The sequence below is a fragment of the Mauremys reevesii genome, linkage group 1, assembly GCF_016161935.1.
Source record: "Mauremys reevesii isolate NIE-2019 linkage group 1, ASM1616193v1, whole genome shotgun sequence".
NCBI classification, from domain to species: Eukaryota; Metazoa; Chordata; order Testudines; family Geoemydidae; genus Mauremys; species Mauremys reevesii.
This window is the reverse complement of record NC_052623.1, coordinates 65,568,147-65,588,869: the sequence shown is the minus strand read 5'-3', so window position 1 is coordinate 65,588,869 and position 20,723 is coordinate 65,568,147. Positions and strand designations below refer to the sequence as shown.

Below are 20,723 nucleotides of genomic sequence, written 5' to 3'. Positions count from 1 at the left end.
ACCCTCTGCATTGGCCAGTGCTGCTGGGTGAATGATGTGTGGTGGACTTTCTACTCCAATGTGCACTCCCAGAACAGATTGGACTGATTTAAATTTTAGTCATGATTTAAAACTGCAAGCAATTAACTTAGATTTAAATAATACATTTTAATCCTGTTTTGCATCTGTACTTTGCAGTCATTTTCCTAAAGAAAAGTTAATTCTCATTGGTAACCATTAAACCAACTAAACATAGCCTTTACACTAAGCTTCGTGCTTCTTTATGCTAGCCAGGAGGTCACACTACATTTATTTAACCACTTAGCTTAAAAGCAAAGAGGAGCCCGGTGTCACCTTAAACACTAACAGATTTATTTGGGCATAAGCTTTCATGGGTAAAAAACCCACTTCTTCAGATGCATGGAGTTAAATTACGGATACAAGCATAAATATATATTGGCACATGAAGAGAAAGGAGTTACCTTACAAGTGGAGAACCAATGTTGAAGGCCAATTCAGTCAGGGTGTAGTGAGCCAACCATACCAGCCACACCATCAGGGGCTCATTCACCTGCACATCTACTAATGTGATATATGTCATCATGTGCCAGCAATGCCCCTCTGCCATGTACATTGGTCAAACCGGACAGTCTCTACATACAAGGATAAATGGACACAAATTGGACATCAGGAATGGTAACATACAAAAGCCAGTAGGAGAACACTTCAATCTCCCTGGACATTCTATAACAGATTTAAAAGTAGCCATTCTTCAACCAAAAAAACCCTTCAAAAACAGACTTCAGAGAGAAACTGCAGAGCTACAATTCATTTGCAAACTTAACACCATCAATTTGGGCTTGACTAGGGACTGGGAGTGGCTGGCTCACTACAAAAGCAATTTCTCCTCTCTTGGTATTGACACCTCCTCATCAATTATTGGGAGTAGACCACATCCACCCTGACTGAATTGGCCTTCAAGATTGGTTCTCCACTATAGATAGATAGATAGATAGATAGATAGATAGATAGATAGATAGATAGATAGATAGATAGATATGTATGCCTGTATCTGTAATTTTCACTCCATGCATCTGAAGAAGTGGGTTTTTTACCCATGAAAGCTTATGCCCAAATAAATCTGTTAGTCTTTAAGGTGTCACCAGACTCTTTGTTGTTTTTGTGGATACAGACTAACACGGCTACCCCTCTGATACTTGGCACTTAGCTTAACTTACATTTATTCAGATACTGAATTTTTACTATGTAAAAAAATGGTCAATGATGCATTTCTTATTTACTAGATGATTACTTTGAAACTTATGATTTGTGTAAAGCTCTATTTGGATGGAAATTAAAATCAAATTAAAAATGCACAAAAATAGCATTTAATTCCTAAAAATGAAACAAAGCTATATTACATGTGCTCAATACATAAGAAAAAAAACCACGTTTCTCATAACATCTTTTGCATTAAAACTAATTGATTAATTAAACAAATATTATCTGTATTAGTGAATTGAACTGATAGTTTCTGGCTGTGAAAGGGTGTTCACCCCACATTAGCATGGAAAGGATTTGTGAGGCTGAGAAGAGGCAAGTTACCTGGATAGGCCACAGCTGGGGCGAATTAAGTGGCCTAAGTAATCCCTGACGATGATGGAGGCCAGCTGAGAAGGAACAGACAGGACTAGTATAAAGTCAGGAAGCTGGCAGCAGAAGGGAATGGCAGCAAGGGAGCCTGTGGCTACTCTCTGGATGTTAGAGATGCAAACAAACCTGGGGGCGGGGGGATGTAGAAACCCCAGGGACTGAAGGAACTGGGTTTATCTAGAAGGGTGGTGGAGCAAAAGCCTGAGAGAGGTGGAGTAGGAAAAGGCTCAGGGAAATGGCACCAAGGTGGGACACTGCAGATCTTAGCTGCTAATTAGAAGGTCCCTGGGCTGGAACCTACAGTAGAGGGCAGGTCTGGTTTCCCCTGTTACCCACTGGAGAAGTGGCACAGTCAGTGCAGCTTGGGAGAAGGCTGCCATTTTGGATGGAGATTCAGAAAAGGAAAACCACAGTGTGACCTGGCCAGAGGGTCATGTGACAGACAGCACTCTGAGTCGCAATGAGAGAGAGAGAGAGAGAAAGGGAGGATGACAGGGTGCATGAACAAGTGACAGAAGGGGGTGTTCGACCTGGGAGGAGCTAATCCCCAGCGCAGCCAGTAGGGGGCATCCTAGCAATGCGTGGACCCCATGTGACATTGGTCACCATGATTTCAAGATTTTAGAACCAGCACATTTCCTCCTCACACTTCATTTTAATTCATAGGTTGGAAGAGGAAAACAAGCTTCCTTGCTTTTTCAATCTGGCACATCAGAAAAAGGCAGGCTAATAAACAGGGACAAGTTTTTAAAGTGCTTGTACACAAATGCCAGAAGTCTAAATAATAAGATGGGTGAACTAGAGTGCCTTGTGATAAAGGAGGATATAGATATAATAGGCATCACAGAAACCTGGTGGACTGAGACCAATCAATGGGACACAATCATTCCGGGGTACAAAATATATCGGAAGGACAGAACAGGCCGTGCAGGGGGAGGAGTGGCACTATATGTTAAAGAAAGTGTAGATTCAAATGAAGTAAAAATCTTATCCACAGGTTCCATAGAGTCTCTATGGATAGAAATTTCATGCTCTAGTAAAAATATAACAGTAGGGATCTATTATCGACCACCTGACCAGGACAGTAATAGTGATGATGAAATGCTAAGGGAAATTAGAGAGGCTATCAAAATTAAGAACCCAATAATAGTGGGGATTTCAATTATCCCCATATTGACTGGGAACATTTCACTTCAGGACGAAATGCAGAGATAAAATTTCTCGATACTTTAAATGACTGCTTCATGGAGCAGCTGGTGAACCCACAAGGAGAGGCGACTCTAGATTTAATCCTGAGTGGAGCGCAGGAGCTGGTCCAAGAGGTAACTATAGCAGGACCGCTTGGAAATAGTGACCATAATACAATAGCATTCAACATCCCTGTGGTGGGAAGAACATCTCAACTGCCCAACACTGTGGCCTTTAATTTCAAAGAACTATACAGAAATGAGGGGTTAGTTAGACAAAAGTTAAAAGGTACAGTGACTAAAGTGAAATCCCTGCAAGTTGCATGGGCCCTTTTTAAAGACACCATAATAGAGGCCCAACTTCAATGTATACCCCAAATTAAGAAAAACAGTAAAAGAACTAAAAAGAGCCACCGTGGCTTAACAACCATGTAAAAGAAGCAGTGAGAGATAAAAGACTTCCTTTAAAAGTGGAAGTCAAATCCCAGTGAGGCAAATAGAAAGGAGCACAAACACTGCCAACTTAAGTGCAAGAGTGTAATAAGAAAAGCCAAAGAGGAGTTTGAAGAACGGCTAGCCAAAAACTCCAAAGGTAATAACAAAATGTTTTTTAAGTACATCAGAAGCAGGAAGCCTGCTTAACAACCAGTGGGGCCTTGACGATGAAAATACAAAAGGAGCGCTTAAAGATGATAAAGTCATTGCGGAGAAACTAAATGGATTCTTTGCTTCAGTCTTCACGGCTGAGGATGTTAGGGAGATTCCCAAACCTGAGCTGGCTTTTGTAGGTGACAAATCTGAGGAACTGTCACAGATTGAAGTGTCACTAGAGGAGGTTTTGGAATTAATTGATAAACTCAACATTAACAAGTCACCAGGACCAGATGGCATTCACCCAAGAGTTCTGAAAGAACTCAAATGTGAAGTTATGAACTATTAACCAAGGTTTGTAACCTGTCCTTTAAATCGTACCCAATGACTGGAAGTTAGCTAATGTAACGCCAATATTTAAAAAGGGCTCTAGGGGTGATCCTGGCAATTACAGACCGGTAAGTCTAACGCAAATTAGTTGAAACAATAGTAAAGAATAAAATTGTCAGACACATAGAAAAACATAAACTCTTGAGCAATAGTCAACATGGTTTCTGTAAAGGGAAATCGTGTCTTACTAATCTATTAGAGTTCTTTGAAGAGGTCAACAAACATGTGGACAAGGGGGATCCGGTAGACATAGTGTACTTAGATTTCCAGAAAGCCTTTGACAAGGTCCTCACCAAAGGCTCTTACGTAAATTAAGCTGTCATGGGATAAAAGGGAAGGTCCTTTCATGGATTGAGAACTGGTTAAAGGACAGGGAACAAAGGGTAGGAATTAATGGTAAATTCTCAGAATGGAGAGGGGTAACTAGTGGTGTTCCCAAGGGTCAGTCCTAGGACCAATCCTATTCAATTTATTCATAAATGATCTGGAGAAAGGGGTAAACAGTGAGGTGGCAAAGTTTGCAGATGACACTAAACTACTCAAGATAGTTAAGACCAAAGCAGATTGTGAAGAACTTCAAAAAGATCTCACAAAACTAAGTGATTGGGCAACAAAATGGCAAATGAAATTTAATGTGGATAAATGTAAAGTAATGCACATTGGAAAAAATAACCCCAACTATACATACAACATGATGGGGGCTAATTTAGCTACAACGAGTCAGGAAAAAGATCTTGGAGTTATCGTGGATAGTTCTCTGAAGATGTCACGCAGTGTGCAGAGGCGGTCAAAAAAGCAAACAGGATGTTAGGAATAATTAAAAAGGGGATAGAGAATAAGACTGAGAATATATTATTGCCCTTATATAAATCCATGGTACGCCCACATCTCGAATACTGTGTACAGATGTGGTCTCCTCACCTCAACTAAGATATTCTAGCACTAGAAAAGGTTCAGAAAAGAGCATCTAAAATGATTAGGGGTTTAGAGAGGGTCCCATATGAGGAAAGATTAAAGAGGCTAGGACTCTTCAGTTTGGAAAAGAGGAGACTAAGGGGGGACATGATAGAGGTATATAAAATCATGAGTGATGTTGAGAAAGTGGATAAGGAAAAGTTATTTACTTATTCCCATAATACAAGAACTAGGGGTCACCAAATGAAATTAATAGGCAGCAGGTTTAAAACAAATAAAAGGAAGTTCTTCTTCACGCAGCGCACAGTCAACTTGTGGAACTCCTTACCTGAGGAGGTTGTGAAGGCTAGGACTATAACAATGTTTAAAAGGGGACTGGATAAATTCATGGTGGCTAAGTCCATAAATGGCTATTAGCCAGGATGGGTAAGAATGGTGTCCCTAGCCTCTGTTCGTCAGAGGATGGAGATGGATGGCAGGAGAGAGATCACTTGATCATTGCCTGTTAGGTTCACTCCCTCAGGGGCACCTGGCATTGGCCACTGTCGGTAGACAGATACTGGGCTAGATGGACCTTTGGTCTTACCCGGTACGGCCTTTCTTATGTTCTTATGTTCTTATGTTCTTAACTTCCAGTTGGTTTCTCAACTTTGAATGAACTAGTCATTGAACTGAACTAGCCAAATGAAATGAAAACAGTCTCTCTGCACTTGCAGAAGAGGTTACTGATGTCAAAAGCTGGTTTAGCCCATCAACAAACTATGGTTCCATGTGCTTAGCCAATGACTTCCACCCGTTCAGTGCTTCAACTTTCTTTAAAACCTGGCAGCGAATATATAGTGCAAGGGTCGGCAACCTCTGGCACGCGGCTCACTAGGGTAAGCACCCTGGCGGGCTGGGCCAAGCACTCTGGCAGGCCAGGCCAATTTGTTTACCTGCCGCGTCAGCAGGTTCGGACAATCACGGCTCCCACTGGCCGCGGTTCGTCGTCCCAGGCCAATGGGGGCTGCGGGAAGCAGCGCGGACTGAGTGATGTGCTGGCCGCGGCTTCCCACTGCCCCCATTGGCCTGTATTACCACTTTTCTCCTTGACCAGCCAGTCCCATTTACCCACTCCTTGTTCCTCATCCAGTCTCTTCTCCACACTTCCTTCCTCCCACCCCATTGTTTTGCCATCCCAGTCTCCTTCCCCAGCCAGTCCCAGTCTTCCTCCCACCTCGACTCCCAGTTCCACTTCTCCCGTTCACATGCCAGCCTCCAAACCTAGCCTCCTCTCCCTGGGCTCCTTCTAAAATGTACTCTCCCAGCGGCTGAAGAGGGGCATTGAGATCATTGGAAAAAACGTCTCCCTGCTCTCACTTCTGGTGCCTATCCTGGGCCCCAACCTAAAACGGACCAATTGCAGGAAAAGTTCTGTTCAGCCCTTGACTGGAGCATGCTCAGTGCAGATGAAAACTTGGGGGAATTTACTTATGAGTCTCTAACAAGTCTTTAGTGAGCATGTGCAAACTGTGATTTTTCAAAAGCTTATAACTTGGCCAAATCTGGGTGTATTTTCACAGAGACAGCAAAAGGTACATCCCTGACACATCTCCTGACAACACTCTTGCCAAATTTCAAGTCTCTGCTCCAAAGTATTGTGCTAGATGCTGTATAAACACATAATAAGAAACAACCCCTGCCTGCAAAGGGCTTACAATCTAATTAGACAAGACAGACAAAGCATGGGAGAAAAGAAGAGCTATTATCCTCATTTTACAAATGAGAAACTGAGACACAGAGAAGTCACATAGGAAGTCTGTGACAAAACTGGAGTTGAACTCAGTTCTGAGTTCTCAGATTTCCCGAATCCCTGTCCCAATCCTAATTTATTTAGGTCTGGCACTCTTCCTTTAACTATATAAGCAGCTGCGTAAATTCACTTGTCTATGGAGGATGACTGAATGCATTTGCTTTTTAGTGCATTTTCGGAGGCTAACTCTCCCTTCATTGCACATCAGGCTTACTGTGTCTAAGACTGCCAAACAGGCCAGCTCTGCTTGTTAAAATTTTTGGCCCTCCCTGAGTTCACTCACCACAGCAATCACAGCAGCTGCTGCAAACAGAACTCCTTACTTGAGTCCCACACCAGTGCTTTTAGATCTGCAAGGGAGACAGGTCATGCTCACCATGAGGTCTATGCAACTCCCTCATCTCCACCAGCCCAAAAGGAGGAGCGGAGAAAGGACCAAACTACTGCTGCATTGTATGAGAGTGCGCTAGGCTCTGGAACTTGCCTCTCTACCTGCCCATGCCGGCCAGCTCACAGTTCCTCATGCATCAATCAAGGGGAATCTGCTCCACCCCCCCACCCCCCCCCAACAGCAGTCAAGGGAGAACTCCCTACCGCAAAAACCAATGAAGACCTATTCTCACAAAGGACAGTAGAATGTCTTGCCTTTCACCAGTCTTCCCTGCAGAGGCTGAAGAGAAACCCACCTGCTACCACTGTAGCTGCTGTGAGGGACAGATGCCCAGGTGAGAGTTGTCACGGGGATTATTCCTTCACCTCTCACTTCCCTGGTCCTTCTCGCATGAACAGAGAGCAACAATACCTGAAGTCCGAAGGTGCAAACAATTAGATGTTTATTAGGGTGAACTTCCAGCAAGCATGATTCCAGTTTCCTTCCTTAGTGTCCCCCTTCCCAGCTCTGACACCACAGAGCCTTGCCTGTGTCCCTGTTTCTGTTCCCATCCACTGTTCCCATTCCCCCCTTACTTCCTGACTGACTGCAGACTATATTGTAAAACTTGAGTTCTGCTTAGCTATACCTTAACCAATCATTTTACTGAAATTTAACTAGCCAATCCTAACATACTGTAACATGGTTATTTAACCAGTTATATCCCACCACCTTACTTGGTTTACACCCAACAAAATTAATTATACAGCAGACAAACAATCACAGAACCAGACAGAGATTATACAGACAAACAATAGGGAAGTGGAGACTACAGGGATAGAACAATACAGAAATGAGGATTTCACATCCCAGCTATTGATAAGTGAGTTCTTGCCAGACAGGATGCTATCAAACTAAGTTTCCTTTTACATCTTCTAGGCTCTTCCCTTTTTCTGGAGGTGATAGGAATATCAGAACAGGATAGTATTCCTAACAGCCCAATAGCACCTTATTTCAATGTGACTAGTTTGGAATATGAAGATGTGACCGCACACTTCCCAGTTTATGGCTGGCCTCTGCATTAGCCTAAGAACCAGGCCTCAGACTGTCACAGTAAGAAAAGGCCCTTGCACCGGCAGACAGTGATATTGATTCTTTCTTTTATACCTCTATAACTAGCTAAGTGATAAGAATACACCTAAATTCTTAAAGTATAGGCCCTTGCAGACAGGCCTGAATATCTATATCCTAACAAGAGTCTCTGGTGTGATTACAGAGTTCCTTGTCCAACTCCTCCACTGTTACCAGAGAGGACCAGAATATGTTGCAGCTGAGAGCCTAATAAAGGTAGGGACTTCCTGGCCAGGGCCACTCAGAGGGGCGGGGGCGAGTGGGGCAATTTGCCCCAGGCCCCGCAGGGGCCCCGCGAGCCCTGGCCTGGCGGTGGTCCGGGTCTTCAACAGCATTTCGGCGGCAGGGGGCCCTTCAGTGCTGCCAAAGACGCAAAGTAACTGAAGGGCCCCCCGCCACTGAAATGGTGCTGAAGACCTGGACCACCGCCGGGTGAGTACAAGCGCCGCCGCTCCCCCACTTTGCCCCAGGCCCCTTGAATCCTCTGGGCAGCCCTGTTCCTGGCGGGGGAGTTCTCTAGTTGCTGCTTAAAGCAGGGCTCTTTGTTCATGTCCTCACAGCATGTGGTGTCAGAAAGGAGTGAATCCCTCTGTAAAGAAGAGTAAAGGAAAGAAAAGAGACACCCCAGACTGCCAGTCCAATGAGTGAGTGGAGAGAGTGGAAAATCAGGGAGGAAAGCTGGGAGCTCATAGTGCAAATGGCTGTGCTAGAGAAGTTTGACTTTGGCGACTCAGGCAGCTGGCCTTGCTGGCTCCGTAGATTTGAGTGATTTCAAATGGCCTCTGGTTTAACAATACCAGATAAATGCTCTGATATTTGCCATGGGTGATGCAGCTGATGTGTGCCCTACCCTTCTCTGCTGAGGATAAGAAAGAATGCTTCAAAGAGAAAGTATCAGAGGGGTAGCCATGTTAGTCTGGACATACATCCGACGAAGTGGGTATTCACCCACGAAAGCTCATGCTCCAATATGTTTGTTAGTCTATAAGGCGTGCCACAGAACTCTTTGCCGCTTTCAAAGAGAAAGAGGCTTTTGATGCCCATTTCACAGGCAGACAAAATATTACATATGAAAGGACTAATCTTAATAGGAGGTGCCAGGAACAAGGGGAAACAGAGAAGTCTTTTATTATTGCAGTTCATCGTGTTACTAAACATTGCAAATGTGGAATGTTAAAAGAAGAACTAATAAGAGACAGGATAGTTGTTGGCATAAGAGACACCAATTCACCAGCACAGCTTCAGTTAGACCCAGATCTCACACGAGCAAAAGCTATAGCAAAAAGTGAGAAAGCAAGAAACCCTAAAGAAACAGCCGTGAAGAGCAAATACAAATATGACAAGAGCCGTCAGACCAAATTTACCACAAGAACAGTGCACAATTAGAGAGGGAGAGACCAAGGAACCATAATAAGAGGGAAGCTTGAAAAAGCTGTGGCACATGTGGCAAGACACCAAGCCACAACTGGCAACAATGTCCAGTAAAAGGAGCAGAATGTAGGAGATGCTACAAAATGGAACATTTTGCAATAGCACGTACGTCACTAAGAGTAGCAGAAACAACCAAGAGGGAGCGTTATCATCAGAGGACAATGAGGCCATACTGCTAAGGACTATATTCTCAATAGGAGAGACAACTCCTTGGTACACAAGCACGAACTGAAATGTCCTTAAACCTTAAATTTAAAACTGATACTGGGGCAGTCGGCATTTCAATTCCAATAAAAGATTATAATCGATCCTGAGATGGAGATCCGCAAAGAGCAATAAAATTTTATGTGGGGCTAGTAACACTACCTAACCTCGGGTGTTTGTGGCCAGTTCCTTGAGAAATTGGGGAAAGGATGGAATGTTCTTCATCAAATAATATATGTAATTCAAGGACTGACAACTCTCCTACTAGGGCTGCTAGCATACAAGGTCTACACCTAGTAGAGAAACTGGAATGACAAAAAGCAAACTATAGGGGAGATGTGTCCACATGTCTTCACAGGGGTTTGTAGGGGGAGTACAAAAGGGAATTGGTGCCATCAGTATTTCCTTTGCTCTGACAGCCTCATGCCACATTCCTATATGTTTGATAGGCAGTCAAAGAAGAATTACAGGAAATGGAAGATATAGGGGCTATTTCCCAGACAGAAGAAACCACTGACTAGTGTGCAGGCATGGTTGTAGTATCAAAGCCCAATGGGAAAATCCAGATTTGTTTGGGCCTTAATAAAAGCATATGCAGAGAAAGACACACAATTCCTGCAGTTGACCAGACGTTAGCTCAGTTATCAGAAGCCAAAGTCTTCTCAAAGTTAGATGCTACAGCCAGCTTCTAGCAAATCCCCCTTGCTAAAAATCCATCTCATTAACTACACGTCATCTAATTTGGAAAGTACTGCGCGGTTTTGTGTGTGTGTGTGTGTGTTCTATTCAGTATATCTTCCACACCAAAAGACTTCCAAAAGAGAATCTCTCACCTCGTGTCAGGTTTGCCAGGTATTCTATGCCATGCAGATGATGTGTCGGTATATGGCACAGATAAAAATGAACATGATGAGCAACAACATGCAGTTCTGAGATGCTTCCAACAAATTGCTTTCACTCTGAAATGTGAATTTGGAAAGGAGCAGCTAAAATTTGTCGGACACAATTATCACACAGGGAATACAGCTTGATTCAGACAAAGTGAAGACATTACTTGCCTTACCCAAACCCGAAGTTGTTTCTGCTATAAGAAGATTCCTAGGCATGACAAATCATTTTGGGAAATTCTTACCAAGTTTAGTTCATCCAACACAAACCTCAAGAGATCCCCTGGATGATTACAATATGTAGATCTGGGGTAGTGACAACAAAATACATTTAATAAAATAAAAGAATGACTGACATCTCCACCAGTTTTGGCACAATATTCGGTAAGCTATCCAACAATAGTAGCGGTGGATGCATCACATAAAGACAGCCAGAAGAAGACCGGAGACCTGCTGCATTTGTATCAAGAAGCCTCACAGAAATCAAACAGTGTCATGCTCAACTGGAAAAGGAAGCTTTATTAGTCACTTGGGCCTGTGAATAGTTCAATGCATATCTGTTTGGCTTGGATTTCAACCCAGAAACAGACCAAAAGCCACTAGTGGTGTTATTGGGTTCAAAACCACTGAATGACTTTCCACCTAGGATTCAAAGATTTCGATGAGGGCTAATGCGATTCTCTTTCAACACAGAACACATACCAGGGAAAGTACTCGGAGCAGCAGACACTCTAGAGCCTCAGTTCAATGGCCACCGATAGAAGAAGAAAAGTCTTTAGAGACAGATGTCAAAATCTGCGTCAGCCTATCTTCAGCAGAAGTTCGGATGAAAAGATGAATAAGGACACCTTTACCTGTGGCACTAATACATCTTAAGCCTAAGTGGTTTGACCTGAAACCATTTTGAGAATAGGATGTTGAAACAAAAATTCAGCAGCCACAAGACTTCAAGTGTTTGGCACAGAACAAAAGCACTATCTGAACTGAGACCAGAGAACAAAGTGTAAAGCTGCTGGCAGTGGCTCGAGTGCATCATTACCAGCCTCAGGGCTGACTGTTAGGAAACAGGGCGTAACCCCCAAATTGTGAGTTCTATACTTAGATTTCACCAACCAATCATCAAGTATAAAATCCTCAGGAACTACAATAGAGTTACAGACAGTCACCTTGGAAACTCTGATCTGTCTTGCCACCCGGGTGAGCCTACCTTTGTGACAGATGGTCCCTTACACCAAGAATCACAGCAATATTCAGGTCACTCCCAGTCACAAAGGACCAGTCACTTACCCCAGGTTAACTGCACCTTAGATCTTACATCAAAGTCAAAGCTTGCAGCGAATCCTATAATAAACTATCTAAATATTTATTAACTAGGAAAAGGAAATGAGAGTTATATACAAGGTTAAAGCAGGTAAACATATATACACAAATGAGTTACAATCATAACTTTCAAAAGTAATAGAAGCTTTTAGAATAAGCAAGCCCTATATGATCTCTAGGGCTAACCCAGGCTAAGCACTGAGAATTTCTTGCTTATGCCTAGTAAACCTTGTCCCACAGAGTCCAAGCAGCATAGAAATCCCCGTTCCTTCATGTTAGAGGTTTTTTATCCCTCTCCTCCCTTGTGCTCTGAGCTGCAAGCTCAGCTGATGGGAGGAATCCACTTGTATGACTCATCTTCACAGGGGGAGGGCAAAACAACAAACGTCTTTTGTCCCCTTTATCATCCCACAATAGTTCCCCAGGCTGCAGGGCCTTATCCAAGGCCCCATGAGGTACTGGGTTGCAGAGAAAGGCAGCAGGTCCAAAAACCCCTTGCCTGTGATGAGTGACTTATACTGCAGTCTGCCCCAGGGAGCAGGGGTTAGTTGGTGACTGGCAGTAGCCTATGACTGAGGTGAGGTGGGGATAGAGGGTAGGGGTTCCCTGGGGAACTGAGGGGTGTACTGCCAGGGGGCAGCATCCCAGATAACAGGGCACCAGAGTCCAGGGAGGGACATGGGGGCCCAGAGGCACTGGGACGCCGGCCTGCAGGGGCACTCTGGAGGCTGGATGAGCTAATTCCCAAGACGACCAGCAGGAAGCGCCGCAGGGGTGAGTCCCACATTGCTACACCTTGTAATATGGACTACAGATGTTATAAGTAAGATTAATGCATGCAGAAACTCACAAGCATTAAATAAAGTCTAAATACTAAACACATTATTATAACTCTAGTACCTATTTTAACACTACTAACACACAGGTGAGCCAGACCGATTCCAGCTATGTATTTGTCAGGGTTCCCTTGATGCATGGGGACCAGGGCTTTGGAGTTGTGCTCCGGCTCCGCTCCAGCTCCAGGCAAAAAACCTGCAGCTCCATTGCTCTGGAGCTGCTCCGCGCTCCAGCTCCAGGCTCCACTCCGAAGACCTGATGGGGACCTTGGCATGATCTGGCACCTGGTCTACCAGTATCACACATTTGGAACCATTCAGAACTTGTCAGAAACTCCAAGATCCTGCCTAGTGGAGCCACCAAAAGGACTTATCTGGAGGAATCGGGTTCATCTTCAACATTTCCGAACAAAATGAAGAGAGGATCTGTGACTTACAGTATGCTGTCAGGAAGTGAGTCCCTGCCACAGGGAACTCCACACACAAACTCAACAGATGTGAGAACATAAATGGAAGACTGATCAGACCCCCTCAAAGACTTGTTTTTTAGACTATTGCTCAGGATTATTTAAATACAATTGATATGGGGACATAGCAATGTAAATAGTTTTACAGATTCATAGGCCAAAATGGACCACTGTGACGATCTATTCTGACCTCCTGTAAAATAGAACTTCCCGAAAATAATTCCTAGAGCATATCTTTTATTTTAAGGAATCTGAAGTTTATTTTGACTTGGTGTGTGTGTGTGTTTGTTTATAATTTAAGTTTTATCTTTTTATTATAAAGTAAGGGAGTCATGGAGAGGTTAGAGTTCTTGATCCTCCACATTACCAGATAGGACCAGGATGTGTTGCAGCAGGTAGCTTAATAAAGGTATGGACTTCTGGGTTGAGGGAGATCTCTCATTCCTGCTAAAAGCATCACTCTACCGAGGACCACCCTAAGAAGTCTCAGTGAGCTATTGAAGAGATCGAAACATGGTCGCTCTAGAGGCTCTCAGCCAGGGTACAGGGTAATAACATGTAATATAGTTCTCTTAAAAAGAGTTTGTTTCCTTTATTAAAATGCTACCTTGTGACATAAACCAGATGATTTAACTGTATTTAATTAAATACCACCCTTTTATAAGAAAAGTCCGATAGAATTTATTCTAAAATCCAATAGAACTTAGAATGATGTCCTTTCTCTAGGTTTTTGGACTCATCCTTCAGAATCCTATGGCAGGGATAGAATTCTCTATTAAATGCTATAAGATGGGTAAAGAAACTGTTGAAATGTGATCATTTTCTATTAAACGCTATAGGATTTTTTCCACAAATGCATTTTTAAATCATTAGTCTTTTAGATTCTGAATTCATTGTTAGTTTTGTTCTAGCATTTTAAATAGCAGTTTAGACTCACTTGAATGATGCTTATTGGTAATATGTGTCTGCCAGAAATAACACCAGTAGCACAGAGGAGCCAATATGAATTCTGCACTAACTGGAGAATGGAGCTTTGCATGTACTAGACTAAGTGGTTCACTTTCAAAGTGCTATTATCACTGTTGTAGACTGCATTTGGTTGCTTAGTAACCATCCTTATCGATGATTCAAGTTTTCTCCAGATAACATTGTAAATGGATAGCACATTTATTTTTCTCTCGGCAGTTGTATCAGGGGAAATTATTTTATAAAATCACTCCAAAAGGAAACATCCTTCTGTGTCTAGGCAATAGTTTTATTGGAGTGCTAGCTGAGGCAGAATATGCAAATACTTTTGAAAAATCTGATTTTAGAAAGCATTACTGAGCAGCACAATATTCACAGCCCTATTGTTTGGCTGGTATTCATTGGAAAAGGAAAAATGAATTTCTATGCAAGTGGGAAAGCATATCTGTTAAAGAGCTAACAAGCAACAAATGGTAAAAAGAAGGTCTCTGTAATGTTTCATTGAAACCACAGACATTACCATGTGGACAGTAGACTGCAACTCATTAGTATGTGAATTCTATCTGTGACAGCCTTCCAACCCCAGACTTTGCTGATTACATTTGGCTTTTAGGCAGTAATCCCAATGGAAAGTGATTTATTTCAGTACTCGATGAGTTACTCCATAGATGGTAGTGATGAAGACATTATATTGACATGGGTCAGTAGTTGTAGGCCTTATGGAAGAAGTGGGTTTTCAAGGGGGATTTAAATGAAGACAGGATGGGATCCAAGCACATTGGGATGATGATAGTTAGAGCTTACAAAGCATGTCCCATCCATAATACTAAAGCATTTTACAAAGCTGGATAAGAACTATTATACATCTTTTACAGATAGGAAAACTGAGGAACATGTAGGTCATATGATTTTCCCAAGGGCATACTGTGAGTCAGTGGTAGAGTTGGAATAGAAACTAGTCCTGTGCCCTATCTACCATCCCATGTAACCTCCCGTGGATAGGGAGATCATTCAGGAATAAGGAGCAGCATGGAAAAGGGATGTAGATGAGAGAAGGAAATGGAGGTGGGGTTGGCAACACTGTGTGTGGGAGGGTGAGGGGGGGATGGAATGTGATAAGAAATGGGAGCAGAGATGTAGTCAGTGGTGGAGATGAGGAGAGCCTTCAATTCCAGGACTGAGGACTAAAGAACGAGAATATGAGCACTAATATGTACAAACAAATTCAGGCTTATGCATCGTCATGTGCCCCAGTTTGCCAAGAAATTACAGGCAATGTTGTTATCATGATCCAGATGTATTTCTTAACTTCCATTCAAGAAATACCCAATCTTAACTTCCTAATGGTAAAAAAGAAACCACACCGGTCCTTTGAGATATTTCTGCCATCTGTACCTCAGCCATTGTCCTCTCACTAGACTTCGGCCCCGATTCTGCAGCCTGATCCAGGGATGGATCCTTACACACTGAAATCCATAGGCATCCACACAGGTGCAAGGGCCTTCTTTGTTGGTGTTAAACTTTCACCTCTGCAGGTGGGCAATCACTTTTACATTGATATTAATTCCAAAAATGCAAAGTTTCCCCATCACAGTTCCCTTCAATAACACCAATTAATTTCTTCTCATACACACAGTTTCCTGGTAGTCCCTACCTTACAAGCATATTGCCTTAACCTATTCAAGCCGAAAGCTTTTTTAATGACATCCAGATCAGGACAATCACAACTGGAAAACTCATTTCAGGCTTCTCCCCATTATCTTCCCACTTCACCATTTTTGGGGCACAAGTATCTAGGGCTCCAATCGAATTCTCACTGAAATCAATTAATCCCTCTCCATTGACTTCATTGGGAACCAGCTCCAATTTAGTATCGAATCTCTGCTCCATAGGTCTAGTAGCGTTTAATAATGAACTTCAATTTCAGAGGTAGAGCCAAGCTTCCATGGAGCAGGAATTACAGGGATTTCAGAAAGCTGCCTTGTGAAAACTCCCACAGGAAACTCGCTCCCTAGCCCAGACCTTAAAACAGGGTTCCAGTGGCTAAATCTGCTGGCAGTTTCTCTCCATGACATTCCTTTTGTGGAACTGTAAAACTCATGACACATGATAAATCAACAGACAGAAAAATACTCTCATAAGCCTAAAACCAACCACATTGAAACCAAATCCCAAAAGCCACACTACCTCATCCTCTTCCTCCTCAAAATTCCTCTGGCACTTACCCTTCCAAGAATACTAAGGTAAGGAATGCAGACTGAGCTGAAGTGACGGCAACTCACAGTTGGAGCCACGGAGAGGTGAATCTTAAAGCGCTTCTCCACCCAAAAATAATATTGGGACCACAAGAGCCACATCTGGAGATTAGACAGAGGTAGAGAATAGGAGGAGGTGTTGGAAGCCAGGTCTCTCCCCAAAAACAACATCATGGGTTGGAAGTGGGGGCTGCTGAGGGAGCAATTGTCCAAAGCTCCTCATTTAGTATTAATGTAGTTCTTGCTCTGACTAGAAGAGGAGAAATTAAACTGTGGTCCGGTGAGAATAAGTAACCTTCTAACAAGTTTAAATCACGTATACAAACATTTTCACTGCAGTCAAGTAGGCTTGGTACATCCAATAGTCATATGCATCTGGCGCTGCAAAATGTACAATGAGCCAGCCGTGATCTTCTATTGATTTCAGTGGACCAGCCATTTAAAACGGCAGCACAAGGGAGGTTAAGTTTACAACTTTTTTACCTGGAAACAGTAGGCTATGGATTCTACCATACATCTATCAATTATATATAGCAAAAACTCACTCTGTGGTTGCAGAACTGCAAGCCTCATGCAAACTCAGGAGAATATTTTATGTCTTTAGAAAATGTTGAGTCCACTTTTCATTGAGAATAAGGATATGTCTACAAAGCAGCTAAAATGGTGCTTCCCAGCATGGGTAGACAGATATGTGTTGCCTCTGCTCACGCTAGTGTGCTAAAAATAGCAGTGTGACCACGGCAGCATGGGTGGTGGCACAACCCCACCTGACACCTGGGTATGTACTCGGGTGGCTAGCCCACGCTGTGCTCATGCTGCTGCAGCTATCTGTTAGTGCACCAGCTCGAACAGACCATCGACCCGCACCGAAGCACCGTCCTAGAGGGGTGTAGACATACCCAAAGTTTCTCTACCCTTATTTAAGGCTCTGGAATACAGCAGATGTTCTGTATGTACAGCATGATAATGAGACAATATCAATATGCTTGTAATAGTGAAAGCAAAAGGGCTTATTTAAGTTACTAACTAATCATAGCTGAGATCCGTAACTAATTGCAAGAATAAGTGCTACTACACTTCCAAGAACTAATGCTATCATTTATTATTTTCCATTCCAGTCTCCTGTTTGGAACGTGAAAGTTCAGCTGCTATAAATCAGAAATGTGATATGATTGCATACCAACTCTGTTGACAGTATTTGCTCAGTGATAATGCCCTTTGATACACAAAGCGGCATTGTATCTGCGGCTTTTGCAATTGTGCCTGCCAACTTGAGGATTTTTTGTCACTGAATTACAGATGAAAAATTACCAGAGCTTGGAGAAAAGTGTCTGCTATTGATCTCATTTATTCACGGAGAGAAGGGCAGTATGTTATGTTATTACATGATATTATGGGAAATGTTAAACAACATAAACGTTAACTGTTGCAGTGGCACACAGAGCAAAAGGATGGGCTTCTATTGATTGAATGATTAAAATTTTTACAAATCTAAATGAATAAATAGGTCAGAGTAGAAGAAAAAAAGACGAATTCTGGAGATACTGTAGAGGGAAAAGTGACCTTCTTCTTAAGCATCTGGTACTAGCCAGTCAGAGACAAGCTAATGAATAAGATGAACCACAGCTCTGATCTGGCATGTTCCCATGTAACTCCCAAATTCCCACCTAAGTTCTTTGGGGAAAGGATGTTATTTTCCAGCTTTTGATGTGCATACTTGAAGTGACTTAAAGCACTGTGTAAACTCAGAATGCTAAACAATGATGATGAGAATACATCTGAAAATATAAATATAATAAAATTCATCTTCATAGATACTGGTGGATTTGAGAATAAAATAGCCCGAAGTTGGTGGCAATTCTGTACTGCTGGGTTATTCCAAATACCCAGTCTGCACTGGTGATAATTCTTTTAATATTCAATTGTCATTTTATAGCACAATCTGCATGCTTCCTAGAAGACAATGAAAGGCATAGGACCAGATTCTGAACTGCGTTAAAATGGTTTATCCCCATTGACTTTAATGGAGCTATTTTGATTTACACCAGCTGTGACTCTAGCCCATAGTATCTGCCTGTAAGGTAGTGTACTTACCATCCATAGCACCCCCTTGTGTCGGGGTGAGACACTGCTAGGGGTTCTCATCTCTGGTGCCTTCTACTGTCCATCTGCCTCTCACCAGGGCTTCTGTGCCTCAGCCCTCCAGCCAAATCACATCAAGTTCAGGCTCCTTCCAGGGTAACAGAAAGGTCCAATTGAAAATCCAAGCTAAACATTCAAATAATAATGGTACTGCTCTTGGGCTCTATAAGCGCTTTTACTCACCCCACTTCAGAGCCTCCCCGCAAGAGCCTAGCCTGCTCCTGCAGCATTCTTCCTTTGTTGCTTCTCATCTTTTCCTAACTGCCTCTCTTCTGCAGGGACTCTGGCAGCTTCCCATGGGATCTCCCTGCCCCTTGTCAGCCCTACCTCAGGACTTCCCCCACAAGAGCCTGTGCTGCTCCCTGTGGGGCCTCTTACCTGACTTCCTAACAGTTTAAGCCCTATCTCAGGGCTCCCACCCATAGGAGCTTGACGCTGCTCCCTGTGGGTTCACCTACCTCCTTCAGACTCCCCCCTCCCCAACTGAGTTTACCACTCTGTTTGTATAGGTTTTTTCCTAACCCTTTCACAGCTCAGATTACGAAGTGTCATTAAGTTGCCCTATCACCATCAGCTGGGGGCTAGCTGCTAGGTCACAGGATGATCTGAGCCTGATTTGCCTCAAAGGCCAGCCAGCCTGTGACACTGCCCCAAAGAGGTTACAATCTAAATGTTTCATATGACCCTAGAAGCGTTGGTATCACAGCAATATAAACACATGGCTACTCAGGTTAGCCAAATTCTCCCCTTAGTATACTGATGCATTCCCATTGAAATTAACATAGATGCACCTGTGCGACTAGAGAAGAATTTGTCCTATAACATAAAATGTGTTGACTTTGCAGTTTGTGGCGACTGGTGTCAGATGATGGTTAACAGTATAGAAATCCGATTCTTGCAGACCCATTGAAAAGACTGTGAACTACAGCTACAGCAGGGTTATACTTTCAGTACCAGCCACAACGGACAGCACAAAGCAAAGCAAACTCGAGCCTTGCAGATGAGTTCTTAGTACCATGGTATCAAACCAACACATCAGCCATGTTGACTCTGGACATTTGCTCAAAAAATGAATGGCTTACATAAGAATATAAGAATGGCCATATTGGATCAGACCAAAGGTCCATCTAGCCCAGTATCCTGTCTTCTCAGAGCAGCCAGTGCTAGGTGCCCCAGAAAAAATGAACAGAGCAGGTAATCATCAAGTGATCCATCCCGTCACCCATTCCCAGCTTCTGGCAAACAGAGGCTCGGGACACCATCCCTGTCCTCCTGGATAATAGCCATTGATGGACCTGTCCTCCATGAATTTATCTAGTTCTTTTTTGAACCCTGTTATAGTCTTGGCCTTCACAACATCCTCTGGCAAAGAATTATACAGGTTGACTCTGCATTGTGTGAAGAAATACCTCCTTCTTTTTGTTTTAAACCTGCTACCTATTAATTTCATTTGGTGACCCCCTAGTTCTTGTGTTATGAGAAGTAAATAACACTTCCTTATTTACTTTCTCCACATCAGTCATGATTTTATAGACCTCTATCATCTCCCCCCTTAGTCGTCTCTTTTCCAAACTGAAAAGTCCCAGTCTTATTAATCTCGCCTCATATGGAAGCTGTTCCATACCCCTACGCATTTTTGTTGCCCTTTGCGGTACCTTTTCCAATTCCAATATATCTTTTTTGAGGTGGGGTGACCAGATCTACATGCAGTATTCAAGATGTGGGTGTACCATGGATTCATATAGAGGCAACGTGATGTTTTGTTTCCTTGTTGATACCTTTAGTGATTCTGCCCGTTCTTTAGGCATCAGCTCCCTCCTGTTACTGTTTTAAAAGAAGGAGTCATTTTGGGAGAGAGAGTTAGTTAGTTATACTCCCATCATCAGCTGATATTGGTCCTTAGGCTGATATACCCAGACATGGAAGAATCCCCCCACCAGAGGGGATGTGGGGGGGCAGGATTGCCCTCTCCCCCCCCCCCTGATTTGCTGCTTAGTTTGTACTGAGCATGCTCACATGGACTGAACATGCTCAGTAACACTGCTGAAGCTGGCTGCCCTCACTCCGCGCCTATCCCCCCCCCCCCACTATCAGCAGGCACAGGTCGCCTCTGCCCCCCAGCACAGTGGGGTCCTCCCATAGCAGCTCTTACACCATCCCCATTGTGGCTACTGTGCTAGGGATATACCCAGTACCTCCTGGCAATC

The 20,723-nt window shown here is 43.2% G+C and overlaps 1 long non-coding RNA gene across 1 annotated transcript in view; it reads right to left on the bottom strand.

Moving 5' to 3' along the window:
* LOC120395767 overlaps positions 1–20,723 on the bottom strand; it is a 48,538-nt gene that overhangs the window by 19,382 nt on the left and 8,433 nt on the right. The window contains exon 2 of the long non-coding RNA XR_005592781.1: positions 18,469–18,604. This is a non-coding gene — a long non-coding RNA (uncharacterized LOC120395767). The remainder of the gene's footprint in view (positions 1–18,468; positions 18,605–20,723) is intronic.